The 18,421-nt window shown below is 50.7% G+C and overlaps 1 protein-coding gene across 1 annotated transcript in view; it reads right to left on the bottom strand.

Annotated features, from left to right (window-relative positions):
• Positions 1–17,891, bottom strand: part of CFAP70 (cilia and flagella associated protein 70) — an 88,795-nt gene extending 70,904 nt beyond the window's left edge. Inside the window, exon 1 of the mRNA XM_066576725.1 lies at positions 17,786–17,891. The gene's annotated coding sequence lies outside the window, so the exon portion shown is untranslated. The remainder of the gene's footprint in view (positions 1–17,785) is intronic.
• Between the last annotated feature and the right edge of the window lie 530 nt (positions 17,892–18,421).

Here is an 18,421-nt window from a genome sequence, read left to right as displayed (position 1 = left end):
AGGTCAGTAAGAAAGGCGCAGTAAAGGCCAGTACAGATGCAGGTCGCGGTAACAGCAAGGAGGGTGGCAGCGGTGCCACTAATGCAGCAAGTGCTGCCTGTGATGCGGAGGGGGCTGCGGACCTAAAATCAGGGGTCTCCCATAATCTGGGAGTAAGTCAGGCCGGATCCCGCGCCTCCAGTGATGCGGAGGCAAAAAAGAAAAAAGGAAAAAGTAAAAACACAAGCAAAAGTCCGGAGGCTTTACCATCTACTTCCGGAGAGGCCAGGACCCATGGACCACATGATCCAAGGATAAAAGTGGTAGATCCGGGTATGGATGTGCGAGAGCGTGTGGTGGATGTGAGGGACAACGCCGAGAGTAAACAATTCTCTGCAGGTTCTGGGCCTTCGGGCACCTCGGGCCCCCCTGGCAGCCGGGGATCTGGAGGCCCAGGGGATAAGGTGGATAGGCCGGGGGGGTCACAGGTTCCAGTCGCCCCTCCAGCGGCGACAACAACTGGCAGGAGTTATGCCAGTGTCGCCGCTGGAGGGGAGGGGTCCTCCTTGTCTCCAGGCTCTAGGGAGGGCGCTTTGCAACAGCGTCTCCTGGAGGCTTTACGGAAGGGGGAGAGTACAATCACAGTTGGAGGAAGAGAGGTGGATCTATCTCTCTGGAAAGAGAGACATGGCTTGGGTGCCTTCCGAGAGCAAAGGGGGGAGACCGTATGGTCCCTACCGACAGCCGGGCAGGACGCAGGTCGTAGGAATGTGGTCCGTCTTCGTTGGAGAGGCAATGATACATGCCCCCCGAGGGCAAGGGTAGTGGAGCTTCTGCTGAAGATGGGCTTCAGGGCAGTTGACATCTTTGCCCTGATCCATCCTTACGGCACGTCTGAGTTTGACATCAGCTTTGTTCGCCCAGAGGGCTTAGAAATCTTCTGGGGGAATTACGAGCTGGTGAAAAACGAGCCCGGCTGGCGAGACTTTGCCATCCAGGTGGTGTCTCGCCAGAACGGAATCAAGAAGGTGACCGTTTTGACTCGTAACGAGTCACTTTCTTGCTTTGACATCATGACGTGGCTCAGTAGGTACGGAGAGGAGACGGAGATGCCAAAAAAGAACAGGGATGAGCACGGCATATGGTCTGGGGCCTGGACGTTCATGGTCCAGCTGAAACGTTCAGGTAACTCAGTGGCACACATACCTTCTGCAGCCTTCCTCGGCAGGGATCGTATCTTGGCCTTTTACCAGGGGCAGCCGAAGCTCTGCCACAGGTGCGGCGACCCCTCACACTTGAGCGCCGCTTGTAAGACCTTGAAGTGCGCCCTGTGTGGGGGTCTGGGTCATCTAGCCGCCTCCTGTGCGGAGATTAGGTGTAACCTGTGTGGTGACCTCGGTCACCCATTTAGTCGCTGTCCGCGCTCCTTTGCCAATGCGGTCTCAGCACCTACGGATGGGGGTCATGATGTGGCCTCCGGGGGTGAGGGGACCAGCAGAGGTGGAGGAGCTCAGGAGCCAGGGAAGAACCGGCAAAAGACGTTTGCGGAGCAGAGGCGTCAGGAGAAACGCAGACGGAGCAGGGAGCTGACAGGAGCACCCACAGCAGGTGGGTCGATGGTGGCCCCTGTTCCAGAAGCAAATCTCGCGGCTGAGGCTTTGAGGGACAGCGATTTAGATGAGGAGGACAGGAGGATCCAGAGGGAGGAGACCAACTCTGCAGATTCCTCTCACTGCGAAAGTGTGGATGAGGAAGGCAAGAGGTGGCTAGAGAAACGGCGTAAGCTAGGTGCCACGAGGAGGAAACGAAGGGGGGATTCAAGATCTTCTCCCACCCCGGGCCAAGTACTGGAAGGAAAAGCCTGCTCACCTCCAGTTGGACTCTCCAATAGGTTCCGAGCCCTCCGAGACATCTCTTCCTCCTCTTCTGAGGCGGAGGCGGAGGGCAAGGTTCCTAGGGCAAAGGAAGGGTCAACAGGGGGCGCTGAGTCTCCACCTCGTGAAGGCATAGTTCCTTCCGGGGTGGAGGCTACTCTGGAACCTGGAAACAAGGACGACGGGGTCAGGGGATCCCCTGCTATGGACACATCTGTGTCCAAAAAAAGAAGCAAGGGGCTTTCCTCTGACCCCGAGGAAGCGGGTGTGAGGAAGAAAGCCGTCTAATTTAATCACTCATGATGGCGGCACCCACTCCGCTGACTCTGGCATCAATTAACGTTGCCAGCATTAAGTCTGATACGGCTAGATTTGCGGCCTTTGATTTTCTCGGCCGCGTTGAAGCCGACATTTTATTTTTGCAGGAGACCAGGCTGTCTGATTTGGCAGCCATACATAAGGCAAAAAGGGAGTGGAGGTCAGGCCCTTCCTACTGGTCTCTTGCGGCCGAGCCGTATAGTGGAGTGGCGGTACTTTTTACCGCAGCGGTTGAATGCCGACGAGTTATTGAATTAGAAATGGGAAGGTGCCTGATCTTAGATGTCCTCATGAAGGGACAAGAATTAAGACTTGTCAACATCTATGGTCCCCAGTCAAAAAAGGACAGGAAGAGTCTCTTTATGAGGATCAAGCCCTACCTTTTTACCAGCCGCCAAGTTGTCTTTGGAGGTGACTTTAATGCAGTCACAAGAGCCCGCGATAGGGGAGGCTCTGGAGACAGGCGGTTGACTTTTGACAGCGTCGCACTTAATAGTATAGCTAGCGAGGCTCGCCTGGTGGATGTCCACATCCGGCACACCCCAGGCCACGAGGGGTTCACCTATTATAGAGGTCAGAGCAGGTCTAGAATAGACAGGTTTTATTTGAAGGAGGAAGCCATCTCTTCACCAGTGTCCGTTGTTGAGGTGGAATTCTCCGATCACTGTCTAATATTGTTTTCTCTGAATGTTGCAGAGACCCCCCGGATGGGCAGAGGTTTGTGGAGACTGAATTCATCACTCCTGGAGGAAGCAGAGATAAGACAGTCCTTTGAGGATTTTCTGCAGAGCCAGGTACCATTACTGGATCTCTGTAGCAGTAAGTCAGAGTGGTGGGAGATGTTCAAGAGGAGGGTGGCAAGGTTCTTCCGAGAGCTCTCCAACCTCAGATGCCTGGACAGGTACCGCCTGTACAACGGCCTGAGGAGGAAACTCGAACATCTCGTTTCGACTGGAGGTAGCCGCGAGGAGATCTCCAGAGTGAAATCTTTGCTCAAGAAGTGCCAGTACGATAGACACGCATCCTTGGTTTTTGAGAGGGATTTCGGGAAGTACCGCTCGCCCGACCCTTACAGAAACTGTAGGATGTCAGTGAATAGTAAAGTGGTCACTGGACTGATCGACAGTACAGGATCCCTGAATCGATCCAGATCAGGGATTCTGGAGGTCGTCAGATCCTACTACTCGCAACTCTTGGGAAAGAGGGATTTAGATTCGGAAGTGATGTCGGCTTTCCTGGCTGAAACTGTCCCTGAGCCGGGGGTAGACACCTCTCTTGATGTTTTGACAGGAGAGATCAGAATAGAGGAAGTTAAACTGGCGATTGATGGGCTCCGGCTCAAAAAATCGCCAGGACCGGATGGACTAACATCCGAGTATTATAAGACCTTCAAGGACCTCTTGAGTCCCCTCTTGACGGAGGTATTAAATGAGTGTCTTTCCTCGGGCACTCTGCCAAAGTCAATGAGGAGGTCAGCTTTGATCCTTCTGTCAAAGGGTAAAGACTCGAGCCGTATTGAGAACTGGCGTCCCATAGCACTTCTCAATACGGACAGGAAGGTTCTGGCAAAAGTGCTGTTTAATCGGTTGGTCAAGTTTGCACCCCAGCTCCTCTCGGGGGCCCAGCATTGCTCTGTTCCAGGCCGTAGCACCTTTAGCGCTGTTCTTGGTGTCCGGGAGGCAGTGGAGCAGGGTAGGGCTGGTCACTGGGAGGGGTACTTGCTGTCCTTGGATCAGGCCAAAGCGTTTGATCGGGTTAATCACGAGTACCTCTGGTCAGTCCTTCTGAGATATGGCCTGCCAGTGGGGTTTGTTGATTGGCTGCGAACATTGTATGCAGGGGCTGAGACTTTCCCGCTGGTGAACGGTTGGCTTGGCCGCCCTTTTGAGGTGGGTTCCGGTGTCCGTCAGGGCTGTCCTCTAAGTCCCCTGTTGTACGTGTTTGCGATAGATCCCTTTCTTAGGAGGGTTGATCGTGGACCTATAGCAGGGGTCGGGATGGACCGGGCGGTGCCGGAGGCTACCCTGAGGGCAGTGGCATACGCCGATGATGTCACGCTCTTCGTATCCTCAAGGGAGGAGGCGGAGTTTGTGGTGTCGGAGGTGGATGCCTACTCAGAGGCATCCGGGTCCAGAGTCAACTGGGATAAGTGCGAAAGTCTCTGGTTAGGAAGGGGGGATCCTGTGTTTGATCTCCCGGACACTCTTCCGGTGCCCCAGACTTCAGCAAAAGTTCTTGGCATCAAATTTGGCCAGGGGGATTACCCCATGCAAAATTGGGTAGACAGGCTGGATGGTGCCACTCAGAAGGTAAACCAGTGGAAGGGTTGGTCTTTGACCCTTCGGGAAAGAGTTAGCCTGATCAAAACATACCTGCTCCCGTTATTCATCTACCTGGGCAGCGTATGCATTTTGCCAGAACCTCTCTGGACCCGGGTCTACAACCTGTTCTTCCTAATGTTGTGGGGGAATAGGTTGAACCTGATCAGGAGAGATGTTACATACCGCACGAGGAGACTAGGGGGGTTATCTATGGTCAACCCCGTGGTGTTTCTTGTAGACACCTTTTTTAAGATCAACATAGGCAACCTCTGGCAAGAAAGGGCTCCTCTGTGGGTCTACTCCTGCCGGGGATGGTTTCGGCCCTTCTTCCAGGAATGGGAGACAGGAGGGCGAGTGAAGGACCTTCGCACGCAGCATGGATATCTCCCGGCTTACGCTACCTTGGTTCTGAAGGTGATACGCCGGTGGGGTCTGGGGATGTGGGAGATCAGGACTCTGACGAGGAGGCTCCTCGACGAAAGAGTCCTGTTGACCCGTTTCCAGAAGCCCCTGGCGCTCAAGGACTGCCCAAGTCGGGACCTGGAGGGAGGGTTACGTTTACTGAATTCAACCCGGGTCCCCGTGAAGTTTTGGGACTTGGCTTGGCGCTGCTTTCACGGGAGACTGTATGTAAGGGGTAACTTGAAGAGCAGGCCTCTGATTGACAGGGGTTGCCACCGTCAGGAGTGCAGCGACGTGCTGGAAAGCATGGAGCATTTCCTGCTTCAGTGCCCCTTTAATACAGAGGTATATCAACGGGTAGGGGTCTCCATAGGCTGGCCTCAGCTGGCACACCTCTCCTATGCGGAGTGGGCTTATGGAGCCTTCAGAGGCCTTGGTGGCAGGGACCGCTGCACTTTATTCCTAGTTAGCCTAGTGGTCAGGTTCCACATCTGGAGTGCACGGTGTCTAATCTCGACGGAGCTGAAAGTCCTCCCCGTGGATACGGTATGTAGGAACATCCTGGGTGACCTGGTGAAGGTGCGTTCTTTGGAGTATGAGAGGCTGGGCACATCTAAGGCTTCTCTCCTATGGAGAGGGCTTGTATTTCGTTAGGGACAGTGTTTTCTTAATTTTCTAGGGGAAGAGTAGGGAGAGAGAAGGGACAGGATAGGGAGAGAGGAGGGATAGGGCAGGGACAGGTTTCCATGAAGGGTCAGACTGAGGGGCAGACTAAGGACAGTGTAGGGCAAATTAGGGAGAGAATAGGGAGAAAATGCAAGGGATAGTACATTGTGATGTCTGTGCCCGGCTTATCACCTCCAATCCCGGTGGCGGGCTGTGAGTGCACCATGAAGCTTTTTGTTTTGATTTGGGCAAAATGGAATGAAGTAGGGCTGCAGGAGAGCCGACCTTAGGCTTTCGGGTTATGTATATAGTATATATTATGTATGTTAGTTATTGTAGTGTATTATGGTTTTGTATATATTGTATATATTCACGTTTTGGGTGGTAGGTAGGTTGGGTGGGGGAGTTGGGGGGAGTGGGATTCACGCCTTGAGCCGTAGCCTGGCACGTCTCGAACATTGAACTCTGGGCACGGACTGGTGGAGCGGGCATGGCCCCCAGGCTGCGGCGGGCACTGTGTGGTATTTATTAAAAAAAAAAAAAAAAAAACCCTGGTGTGGCTTGGCACGTCCTGAACTTTAGAACTCTGGGCACGGACTGATGGAGCAGGCTTGGCCCCCAAGCTGCACTGGGGACCCAAAAAAAAAAAAAAAATTTTTTAGTTAGTTTTATGCCAGTTGGCTCAGTCTTTCTGTTTGAATTTGCTTATTTATGTTGCTATTTCAGTTATTTATGCTGTTTATGTTATTGCTTCCATTTGTTCTGTGTGGGTACAGTGCGGTACGGCTGGACCTGGAGTTATAGTTTACAGGGTTTATGTAGTTATAGTTTCCTTAGTTTTATATTTTAGGTATATACTTGTATATTGTGCTATATGCTGAGTGTGTATGTGTGTGGGTGTGTACGGCGGGGAGGAAACCCGGATATGGACATTTACTTTGTTTATGGATCACGGACTGTGGGGGAAGGGCCTTATATTGCTTTATATGGTTATTCTTATTGTTACAGTTTGTCTTTGTTGTGTTTTTTACTTTTATAATAAAAGATCTACAGGATGTAACTCAGGATCAGTACAGGATAAGTAACGTATGTACACAGTGACTCCACCACCAGAAGAGTGAGTGCAGCTCTGGAGTATAATACAGGATGTAACTCAGGAGCAGTACAGGATAAGTAATGTATGTACACAGTGACTCCACCAGCAGAATAGTGAGTGCAGCTCTGGAGTATAATACAGGATGTAACTCAGGATCAGTACAGGATAAGTAATGTATGTACACAGTGACTCCACCAGCAGAATAGTGAGTGCAGCTCTGGAGCACAACAGAGGATGTAACTCAGTATCAGTACAGGATAAGTAATGTATGTACACAGTGACTCCACCAGCAGAATAGTGAGTGCAGCTCTGCAGTATAATACAGGATGTAACTGAGAATAACTACAGGATAAGGAATGTATGTACACAGTGACTCCACCAGCAGAATAGTGAGCGCAGCTCTGGAGTATAATACAGGATGTAACTCAGGATCAGTACAGGATAAGTCATGTATGTGCACAGTGACTCCACCAGCAGAATAGTGAGTGCAGCTCTGGAGTATAATACAGGATGTAACTCAGGATCAGTACAGGATAAGTAATGTATGTATACAGTGACTCCACCAGCAGAATAGTGAGTACAGCTCTGGAGTATAGTACAGGATGTACCTCAGGATCAGTACAGTATAAGTAATGTATGTACACAGTGACTCCTCCAGCAGAATAGTGAGTGCAGCTCTGGAGTATAATACAGGATGTACCTCAGGATCAGTACAGGATAAGTAATGTATGTGCACAGTGACTCCACCAGCAGCATAGTGAGTGCAGCTCTGGAGTATAATGCACAATGTAACTCACGATCAGTACAGGATAAGTAATGTATACAGTGACTCCACCAGCAGAATAGTGAGTACAGCTCTAGAGTATAATACAGGATGTAACTCAGCATCAGTACAGGCTAAGTACTGTATGTACGCAGTGACTCCACCAGCAGAATAGTGAGTGCAGCTCTGGAGTATAATACAGGATGTAACTCAGGATCAGTACAGGATAAGTAATGTATGTATACAGTGACTCCACCAGCAGAATAGTGAGTACAGCTCTGGAGTATAGTACAGGATGTACCTCAGGATCAGTACAGTATAAGTAATGTATGTACACAGTGACTCCTCCAGCAGAATAGTGAGTGCAGCTCTGGAGTATAATACAGGATGTACCTCAGGATCAGTACAGGATAAGTAATGTATGTGCACAGTGACTCCACCAGCAGCATAGTGAGTGCAGCTTCTGGAGTTGGGTGTGTGCTGGTTAAGCTCTGCAACTTCCAGGGTGTGGTCTGAGAAGGAAGGTTTGCTGAGCTTGGATCCCAGAGAAGGTGCACTTTTCTGGGCTTTGTTGGATATGGAGTCCCGCACCTCCTCCCCCCGGGGCCACTCGGGGGGAGGGAGGGAAGTGAAGGCATTGCTGGCATCAGCAATGCCGAAAGAAAGTTTGCCACTGGTGCCGGAGAAGCCAGCAGCACGCAGGAAAACAGGAGCTTCTGCTGGAGGTAAGAAGAGACTTGGACCTGGTCGTGGCTGCAGCAGCGTGGCACCATTTGTCAGCACGGCGGCTTCTGATAGCGCAGGGAGTGAGATTGTGACCCGCAGCCAGACCCGCAGGAGAGCAGGTGAGCAGCAGACCCTGGCAAGTATGGGTAAGTGGAGCGAAAGAAAGAAGGAGGAATCAGTGATTGAGCTGGCCTCCAGGCTGGCTAAGAGTATTAATGACTATAACTTTGCTGGAAAAATGTTGGTCATGCAAAAAGGGAAGGTGCGCGATGCCAAGCTGATCATGGAGCAAAATGCTTCTAAGGACAGAAAGGCAGAAGCCAGAAGGGCAATAAAGAAATGCAAGGACTGCATTAGAATGTGGGAAGCGGTGAGGGAGAAAATACTGGAGGAGAGCGGTCCCTTTAAGGAAAAAATAATAAATGATGACCGGTTTGCAAAGATGGCGGCAAGGTGCAGTGGCCAGGAGCAAAGCGAGTCAAGCAATGATGAAGCCTCAGATGAGGAATTGTTTGAGGATGTGCAGGAGACCCTGGAGGAGCAGCCCGTATGCTCACAAGAGCTAGTACCAACACCCAGTGGCACTACAAGTTCCAGAGAGCTGTTGCCTGAGGAAATTGGACTGCCATCTACCTCAGGGGAATCAGAGGTGGAGGGAAACGCAGGAAGGCTACAAGTGCAGAAGACCCCACAGCCAGAAGCCTCTCTGCATATTTGGGGCTTCATGTTTGGCAATGAGATGCCGGAGGAGGATGTAGAGATAAAGAAAAAGAAAAAGAAACCTGTTAAGCTGCAGGAAAAGCTTGTGTTTGTCAAAATTCCCGTGAGGACTGACCTGGCTGCAAAGTCGGATCAGAGTTCTGACCCCAAAAACCCCCCTGGCTCGGACTCTGTGGTGGGCCTGGAGCAGGGAGTTGGGGAGAAAAGGGCCCAGCTGGTCAGACCCCCTGTCCCTGTGTTAGTTGGTAACAGGAGCAAGGAGGTCAGTAAGAAAGGCGCAGTAAAGGCCAGTACAGATGCAGGTCGCGGTAACAGCAAGGAGGGTGGCACTAATGCAGCAAGTGCTGCCTGTGATGCGGAGGGGCCTGCGGACCTAAAATCAGGGGTCTCCCATAATCTGGGAGTAAGTCAGGCCGGATCCCGCGCCTCCAGTGATGCGGAGGCAAAAAAGAAAAAAGGAAAAAGTAAAAACACAAGCAAAAGTCCGGAGGCTTTACCATCTACCTCCGGAGAGGCCAGGACCCACGGACCACATGATCCAAGGAAAAAAGTGGTAGATCCGGGTATGGATGTGCGAGAGCGTGTGGTGGATGTGAGGGACAACGCCGAGAGTAAACAATTCTCTGCAGGTTCTGGGCCTTCGGGCACCTCGGGCCCCCCTGGCAGCCGGGGATCTGGAGGCCCAGGGGATAAGGTGGATAGGCCAGGGGGGTCACAGGTTCCAGTCGCCCCTCCAGTGGCGACAACAACTGGCAGGAGTTATGCCAGTGTCGCCGCTGGAGGGGAGGGGTCCTCCTTGTCTCCAGACTCTAGGGAGGGCGCTTTGCAACAGCGTCTCCTGGAGGCTTTACGGATGGGGGAGAGTACAATCACAGTTGGAGGAAGAGAGGTGGATCTATCTCTCTGGAAAGAGAGACATGGCTTGGGTGCCTTCCGAGAGCAAAGGGGGGAGACCATATGGTCCCTACCGACACCCGGGCAGGACGCAGGTCGTAGGAATGTGGTCCGTCTTCGTTGGAGAGGCAATGATACATGCCCCCCCGAGGGCAAGGGTAGTGGAGCTTCTGCTGAAGATGGGCTTCAGGGCAGTTGACATCTTTGCCCTGATCCATCCTTACGGCACGTCTGAGTTTGACATCAGCTTCGTTCGCCCAGAGGGCTTAGAAATCTTCTGGGGGAATTACGAGCTGGTGAAAAACGAGCCCGGCTGGCGAGACTTTGCCATCCAGGTGGTGTCTCGCCAGAACGGTATCAAGAAGGTGACCGTTTTGACTCGTAACGAGTCACTTTCTTGCTTTGACATCATGACGTGGCTCAGTAGGTATGGAGAGGTGACGGAGATGCCAAAAAAGAACAGGGATGAGCACGGCATATGGTCTGGGGCCTGGACGTTCATGGTCCAGCTGAAACGTTCAGGTAACTCAGTGGCACACATACCTTCTGCAGCCTTCCTCAGCAGGGATCGTATCTTGGCCTTTTACCAGGGGCAGCCGAAGCTCTGCCACAGGTGCGGCGACCCCTCACACTTGAGCGCCGCTTGTAAGACCTTGAAGTGCGCCCTGTGTGGGGGTCTGGGTCATCTAGCCACCTCCTGTGCGGAGATTAGGTGTAACCTGTGTGGTGACCTCGGTCACCCATTTAGTCGCTGTCCGCGCTCCTTTGCCAATGCGGTCTCAGCACCTACGGATGGGGGTCATGATGTGGCCTCCGGGGGTGAGGGGACCAGCAGAGGTGGAGGAGCTCAGGAGCCAGGGAAGAACCGGCAAAAGACGCCTGCGGAGCAGAGGCGTCAGGAGAAACGCCGACGGAGCAGGGAGCTGACAGGAGCACCCACAGCAGGTGGGTCAATGGTGGCCCCTGTTCCAGAAGCAAATCTCGCGGCTGAGGCTTTGAGGGACAGCGATTTAGATGAGGAGGACAGGAGGATCCAGAGGGAGGAGACCAACTCTGCAGATTCCTCTCACTGCGAAAGTGTGGATGAGGAAGGCAAGAGGTGGCTAGAGAAACGGCGTAAGCTAGGTGCCACGAGGAGGAAACGAAGGGGGGATTCAAGATCTTCTCCCACCCCGGGCCAAGTACTGGAAGGAAAAGCCTGCTCACCTCCAGTTGGACTCTCCAATAGGTTCCGAGCCCTCCGAGACATCTCTTCCTCCTCTTCTGAGGGGGAGGCGGAGGGCAAGGTTCCTAGGGCAAAGGAAGGGTCAACAGGGGGCGCTGAGTCTTCACCTCGTGAAGGCATAGTTCCTTCCGGGGTGGAGGCTACTCTGGAACCTGGAAACAAGGACGACGGGGTCAGGGGATCCCCTGCTATGGACACATCTGTGTCCAAAAAAAGAAGCAAGGGGCTTTCCTCTGACCCCGAGGAAGCGGGTGTGAGGAAGAAAGCCGTCTAATTTAATCACTCATGATGGCGGCACCCACTCCGCTGACTCTGGCATCAATTAACGTTGCCAGCATTAAGTCTGATACGGCTAGATTTGCGGCCTTTGATTTTCTCGGCCGCGTTGAAGCCGACATTTTATTTTTGCAGGAGACCAGGCTGTCTGATTTGGCAGCCATACATAAGGCAAAAAGGGAGTGGAGGTCAGGCCCTTCCTACTGGTCTCTTGCGGCCGAGCCGTATAGTGGAGTGGCGGTACTTTTTACCGCAGCGGTTGAATGCCGACGAGTTATTGAATTAGAAATGGGAAGGTGCCTGATCTTAGATGTCCTCATGAAGGGACAAGAATTAAGACTTGTCAACATCTATGGTCCCCAGTCAAAAAAGGACAGGAAGAGTCTCTTTATGAGGATCAAGCCCTACCTTTTTACCAGCCGCCAAGTTGTCTTTGGAGGTGACTTTAATGCAGTCACAAGAGCCCGCGATAGGGGAGGCTCTGGAGACAGGCGGTTGACTTTTGACAGCGTAGCACTTAATAGTATAGCTAGCGAGGCTCGCCTGGTGGATGTCCACATCCGGCACACCCCAGGCCACGAGGGGTTCACCTATTATAGAGGTCAGAGCAGGTCTAGAATAGACAGGTTTTATTTGAAGGAGGAAGCCATCTCTTCACCAGTGTCCGTTGTTGAGGTGGAATTCTCCGATCACTGTCTAATATTGTTTTCTCTGAATGTTGCAGAAACCCCCCGGATGGGCAGAGGTTTTTGGAGACTGAATTCATCACTCCTGGAGGAAGCAGAGATAAGACAGTCCTTTGAGGATTTTCTGCAGAGCCAGGTACCATTACTGGATCTCTGTAGCAGTAAGTCAGAGTGGTGGGAGATGTTCAAGAGGAGGGTGGCAAGGTTCTTCCGAGAGCTCTCCAACCTCAGATGCCTGGACAGGTACCGCCTGTACAACGGCCTGAGGAGGAAACTCGAACATCTCGTTTCGACTGGAGGTAGCCGCGAGGAGATCTCCAGAGTGAAATCTTTGCTCAAGAAGTGCCAGTACGATAGACACGCATCCTTGGTTTTTGAGAGGGATTTCGGGAAGTACCGCTCGCCCGACCCTTACAGAAACTGTAGGATGTCAGTGAATAGTAAAGTGGTCACTGGACTGATCGATAGTACAGGATCCCTGAATCGATCCAGATCAGGGATTCTGGAGGTCGTCAGATCCTACTACTCGCAACTGTTGGGAAAGAGGGATCTAGATTCGGAAGTGATGTCGGCTTTCCTGGCTAAAACTGTCCCTGAGCCGGGGGTAGACACCTCTCGATGTTTTGACAGGAGAGATCAGAATAGAGGAAGTTAAACTGGCGATTGATGGGCTCCGGCTCAAAAAATCGCCAGGACCGGATGGACTAACATCCGAGTATTATAAGACCTTCAAGGACCTCTTGAGTCCCCTCTTGACGGAAGTATTAAATGAGTGTCTTTCCTCGGGCACTCTGCCAAAGTCAATGAGGAGGTCAGCTTTGATCCTTCTGTCAAAGGGTAAAGACTCGAGCCGTATTGAGAACTGGCGTCCCATAGCACTTCTCAATACGGACAGGAAGGTTCTGGCAAAAGTGCTGTTTAATCGGTTGGTCAAGTTTGCACCCCAGCTCCTCTCGGGGGCCCAGCATTGCTCTGTTCCAGGCCGTAGCACCTTTAGCGCTGTTCTTGGTGTCCGGGAGGCAGTGGAGCAGGGTAGGGCTGGTCACTGGGAGGGGTACTTGCTGTCCTTGGATCAGGCCAAAGCGTTTGATCGGGTTAATCACGAGTACCTCTGGTCAGTCCTTCTGAGATATGGCCTGCCAGTGGGGTTTGTTGATTGGCTGCGAACATTGTATGCAGGGGCTGAGACTTTCCCGCTGGTGAACGGTTGGCTTGGCCGCCCTTTTGAGGTGGGGTCCGGCGTCCGTCAGGGCTGTCCTCTAAGTCCCCTGTTGTATGTGTTTGCGATAGATCCCTTTCTTAGGAGGGTTGATCGTGGACCTATAGCAGGGGTCGGGATGGACCGGGCGGTGCCGGAGGCTACCCTGAGGGCAGTGGCATACGCCGATGATGTCACGCTCTTCGTATCCTCAAGGGAGGAGGCGGAGTTTGTGGTGTCGGAGGTGGATGCCTACTCAGAGGCATTCGGGTCCAGAGTCAACTGGGATAAGTGCGAAAGTCTCTGGTTAGGAAGGGGGGATCCTGTGTTTGATCTCCCGGACACTCTTCCGGTGCCCCAGACTTCAGCAAAAGTTCTTGGCATCAAATTTGGCCAGGGGGATTACCCCATGCAAAATTGGGTAGACAGGCTGGATGGTGCCACTCAGAAGGTAAACCAGTGGAAGGGTTGGTCTTTGACCCTTCGGGAAAGAGTTAGCCTGATCAAAACATACCTGCTCCCTTTATTCATCTACCTGGGCAGCGTATGCATTTTGCCAGAACCTCTCTGGACCCGGGTCTACAACCTGTTCTTCCTAATGTTGTGGGGGAATAGGTTGAACCTGATCAGGAGAGATGTTACATACCGCACGAGGAGACTAGGGGGGTTATCTATGGTCAACCCCGTGGTGTTTCTTGTAGACACCTTTTTTAAGATCAACATAGGCAACCTCTGGCAAGAAAGGGCTCCTCTGTGGGTCTACTCCTGCCGGGGATGGTTTCGGCCCTTCTTCCAGGAATGGGAGACAGGAGGGCGAGTGAAGGACCTTCGCACGCAGCATGGATATCTCCCGGCTTACGCTACCTTGGTTCTGAAGGTGATACGCCGGTGGGGTCTGGGGATGTGGGAGATCAGGACTCTGACGAGGAGGCTCCTCGACGAAAGAGTCCTGTTGACCCGTTTCCAGAAGCCCCTGGCGCTCAAGGACTGCCCAAGTCGGGACCTGGAGGGAGGGTTACGTTTACTGAATTCAACCCGGGTCCCCTTGAAGTTTTGGGACTTGGCTTGGCGCTGCTTTCACGGGAGACTGTATGTAAGGGGTAACTTGAAGAGCAGGCCTCTGATTGACAGGGGTTGCCCCCGTCAGGAGTGCAGCAATGTGCTGGAAAGCATGGAACATTTCCTGCTTCAGTGCCCCTTTAACCCCTTAATGACGCGGGCATTTTTCTTTTTCCATTTTCGTTTTTTCCTCCCCCCTTTAAAAAAATCATAACTCCTTTATTTATCCATCCACGTCGCTGTATGAGGGCTTGTTTTTTGCGGGACGAGTTGTATTTTTCAATGGTGCTATTTAAAGTACCATATAATGTACTGAAAAACTTTTAAAAAATTCTAAGTGGAGTAAAATGAAAAAAAAATGACATTTTGCCATCTTTTAGTGCGTCTTGCTTCTACGGCGCACAAATGGCAACAAAAACGACATGATAACTTTATTCTATGGGTCGGTACGATTACTACGATGCCAAACTTGTATAGATTTTTTTTACTATACTCCTCTTTTTTTTTTTTAAAGACATAAAAATTTTTTCAATTATTTTCTGCGGTCATTTTGTGCGCACAATAACTTTTTTATTTTTCTGTCAACGTAGTTGAGCAAGGTTGCATTTTTTGCGGGATGTCCTGTAGTTTCTGATAGTACCGTTTTGGAATACATACGACTTTTTGATCGCTTTTTATTGCGTTTTTTCTGGGAGACAGGGTAACTAAAAAAATGCATTTCTGGCGTTCTTCATTTCTTTTTTCGAACGACGTTCACCGTGCGGGGAAAATTATGTGGTACTTTGATAGTTCGGACTTTTACGGACGCGGTGATACCAAATACATATTTTTAATTTATTATTTAGATTTTTTAATAATAGATATGGCAAAAGGGGGGTGATTTAAACTTTTACAACTTTTTTTTTTTTTCAATTAAAAAAAAACTTTATTGATTTTTTTTTTTACTTTACTTTGAAGTCCCCCTGGGGGACTTTAAGATGCGATGCTTTGATCGCTCCTGCAGTATGACGTAATGCTATAGCATTACGTCATATTGCTTTTTGACAGGCAACCTATGAAGCCACCCCACGGGGACGGCTTGATAGGCAGTCTGCTAAGGCAGCCCTGGGGCCTTTCATTAGGCCCCCGGCTGCCATGACACATGCACGGCTCTCCCGATCTCACCGCGGGGGGGCCGTGCGGGACCCCCGAACATCGTTCGGGGGATTTAAATGCCGCTGTCAGAATTGACAGCGGCATTTAAATGGTTAATAGCCGCGATCGGCCGCGCGGCCGCTCGCGGCTATTGCCCGCGGATGTCAGCTGTTATAAACAGCTGATACCCGCACTGTATGAAGAGAGGTTGCATCGCAACCTCTCTTCATACATACCCCGACGCTCCATGACGTACCAGGTACGTCATTGGTCGTTAAGGGGTTAATACAGAGGTATACCAACGGGTAGGGGTCTCCATAGGCTGGCGTCAGCTGGCACACCTCTCCTATGCGGAGTGGGCTTATGGAGCCTTCAGAGGCCTTGGTGGCAGGGACCGCTGCACTTTATTTCTAGTTAGCCTAGTGGTCAGGTTCCACATCTGGAGTGCACGGTGCCTGATTTCGACGGAACTGAAAGTCCTCCCCGTGGATACGGTATGTAGGAACATCCTGGGTGACCTGGTGAAGGTGCGTTCTTTGGAGTATGAGAGGCTGGGCACATCTAAGGCTTCTCTCCTATGGAGAGGGCTTGTTTTTCATTAGGGACAGTCTTTTCTTAATCTTCTAGGGGCAGAGTAAGGAGAGAGGAGGGACAGGATAGGGAGAGAGGAGGGATAGGGCAGGGACAGTTTTCCATGAAGGGTCAGACTGAGGGGCAGATTAAGGACAGTCTAGTGCAAATTAGGGAGAGAATAGGGAGACCTTTTTTTTAAATTAAAGGGATAGAACATTGTGATGTCTGTGCCCGGCTTATTACCTCCAATCCTGGTGGGGGGCTGTGAGGGCACCATGAAGCTTTTTGTTTTGATTTGGGCAAAATGGAATGAAGTAGGGCTGCAGGTGAGCCGACCTTAGGCTTTCGGGTTATGTATATAGTATATATTATGTATGTTGGTATTGGAGTGTATTATGGTTATTGTATATATTGTATATTGTATATATTCACGTTTTGGGTGGTAGGTAGGTTGGGTGGGGAGTTGGGGGGAGTGGGATTCACGCCTTGAGCCGTAGCCTGGCACGTCCCGAACATTGAACTCTGGGCACGGACTGGTGGAGCGGGCATGGCCCCCAGGCTGCGGCGGGCACAGTGTGGTATTAATAAAAAAAGAAAACCCTGGTGTGGCTTGGCACGTCCTGAACTAAGAACTCTGGGTACGGACTGGTGGAGCAGGCTTGGCCCCCAAGCTGCACTGGGGACCAAAAAAAAAAAAAACAAAAAAAAAAAATATATATATTTTTAGTTAGTTTTTTATGCCAGTTGGCTCGGTCTTTCTGTTTGAATTTGGTTATTTATGTTGCTATTTCAGTTATTTATGCTGTTTATGTTATTGCTTAAGTTTTGTTCTGTGTGGGTACAGTGCGACACGGCTGGACCTGGAGTTATAGTTTACAGGGTTTATGTAGTTAGTTTCCTTTGTTTTATATTTTAGGTATATACGTGTATATTGTGTTATAGTCGTATATTGTGTTATATGTAGAGTGTGTATGTGTGTGGGTGTGTACGGCGGGGGAAGCCCGGATATGGACTTTTACTTTGTTTATGGATCACGGACTGTGGGGGAAGGGCCTTATATTGCTTTATATGGTTATTCTTATTGTTACAGTTTGTCTTTGTTGTGTTTTTTACTTTTATAATAAAAGATCTACAGGATGTACCTCAGGATCAGTACAGGATAAGTAATGTATGTACACAGTAACCCCACCAGCAGAATAGTGAGTGCAGCTCTGGAGTATAATACAGGATGTAACTCAGGATCAGTACAGGATAAGTAATGTATGTACACAGTGACTCCACCAGCAGAATAGTGAGTACAGCTCAGGGGTATAATACAGGATGTACCTCAGGATCAGTACAGGATAAGTAATGTATGTGCACAGTGACTCCACCAGCAGCATAGTGAGTGCAGCTCTGGAGTATAATACAGGATGTACCTCAGGATCAGTACAGGATAAGTAATGTATGTACACAGTAACCCCACCAGCAGAATAGTGAGTGCAGCTCTGGAGTATAATACAGGATGTAACTCAGGATCAGTACAGGATAAGTAATGTATGTACACAGTGACTCCTCCAGCAGAATAGTGAGTGCAGCTCAGGGGTATAATACAGGATGTACCTCAGGATCAGTACAGGATAAGTAATGTATGTGCACAGTGACTCCACCAGCAGCATAGTGAGTGCAGCTCTGGAGTATAATACAGGATGTACCTCAGGATCAGTACAGGATAAGTAATGTATGTACACAGTGACTCCACCAGCAGCATAGTGAGTGCAGCTCTGCAGTATAATACATGATAAATAAAGGAAGCACACAGCTCTCCTATGCTCCAGGATCACACAGCAGTTATGTCCGCCGCTCTCCCCCTGTTTACTGCTCCTATGCACCAACCTGATGTCTCTGTGGATTGGACTTCTGCCCTGTAGATCTCCCTCTCTGTACAGTAAAGCGTTCTTGTCTCCTGGCAACCAGCTCTGCTTTCCCAGAATGCTTAGTGGCCGCACTGCTGGTTGCTAGGGTTACCCTGCACTTCCTTATCCGAAGCACAGCCAGCTTCACATTAGACTACATTTCCCAGAAGCCTTCCTCCTCCAGACTCAGAGTGAGGAGTTCTGGGACTTGTAGTCCGATGTGAAGTTGGCTGTTAGAGTGGGTGGCATATTAGCTTTTTACTCCTCACTTCGCCAACCCAAAACAACCAATCACCGTGAATCAGGCAACTGCGAGTGGGTGACTGTGGATGATACCGGTGTCTGTCCTCCTCTTCGCTCTCAGCTTGTGCTGACCTCCTATACCCATATCTGTGCCTCCAGGCGACAGCTCATCGGATGCGTCTTCTCACGGTTGAGTCGCTGTTGTAGCCGCGATCCACAATTCTGCAGATATTGTTTTAATAAAAGTGGAACAATTTTACAAATAAATACAAATTTCATTCCAGCGCCAGATATGATTGCAGACCCTTATCTGCCTTCCCTTAATAGGCCTTAGGCCTCCTTCCCACGAACGGATTTACGCCGCGTAAATTCG

The sequence above is a fragment of the Eleutherodactylus coqui genome, chromosome 8 (assembly GCF_035609145.1).
Source record: "Eleutherodactylus coqui strain aEleCoq1 chromosome 8, aEleCoq1.hap1, whole genome shotgun sequence".
Lineage (NCBI taxonomy): Eukaryota > Metazoa > Chordata > Amphibia > Anura > Eleutherodactylidae > Eleutherodactylus > Eleutherodactylus coqui.
This window is presented reverse-complemented; position numbering and strand designations above follow the sequence as displayed.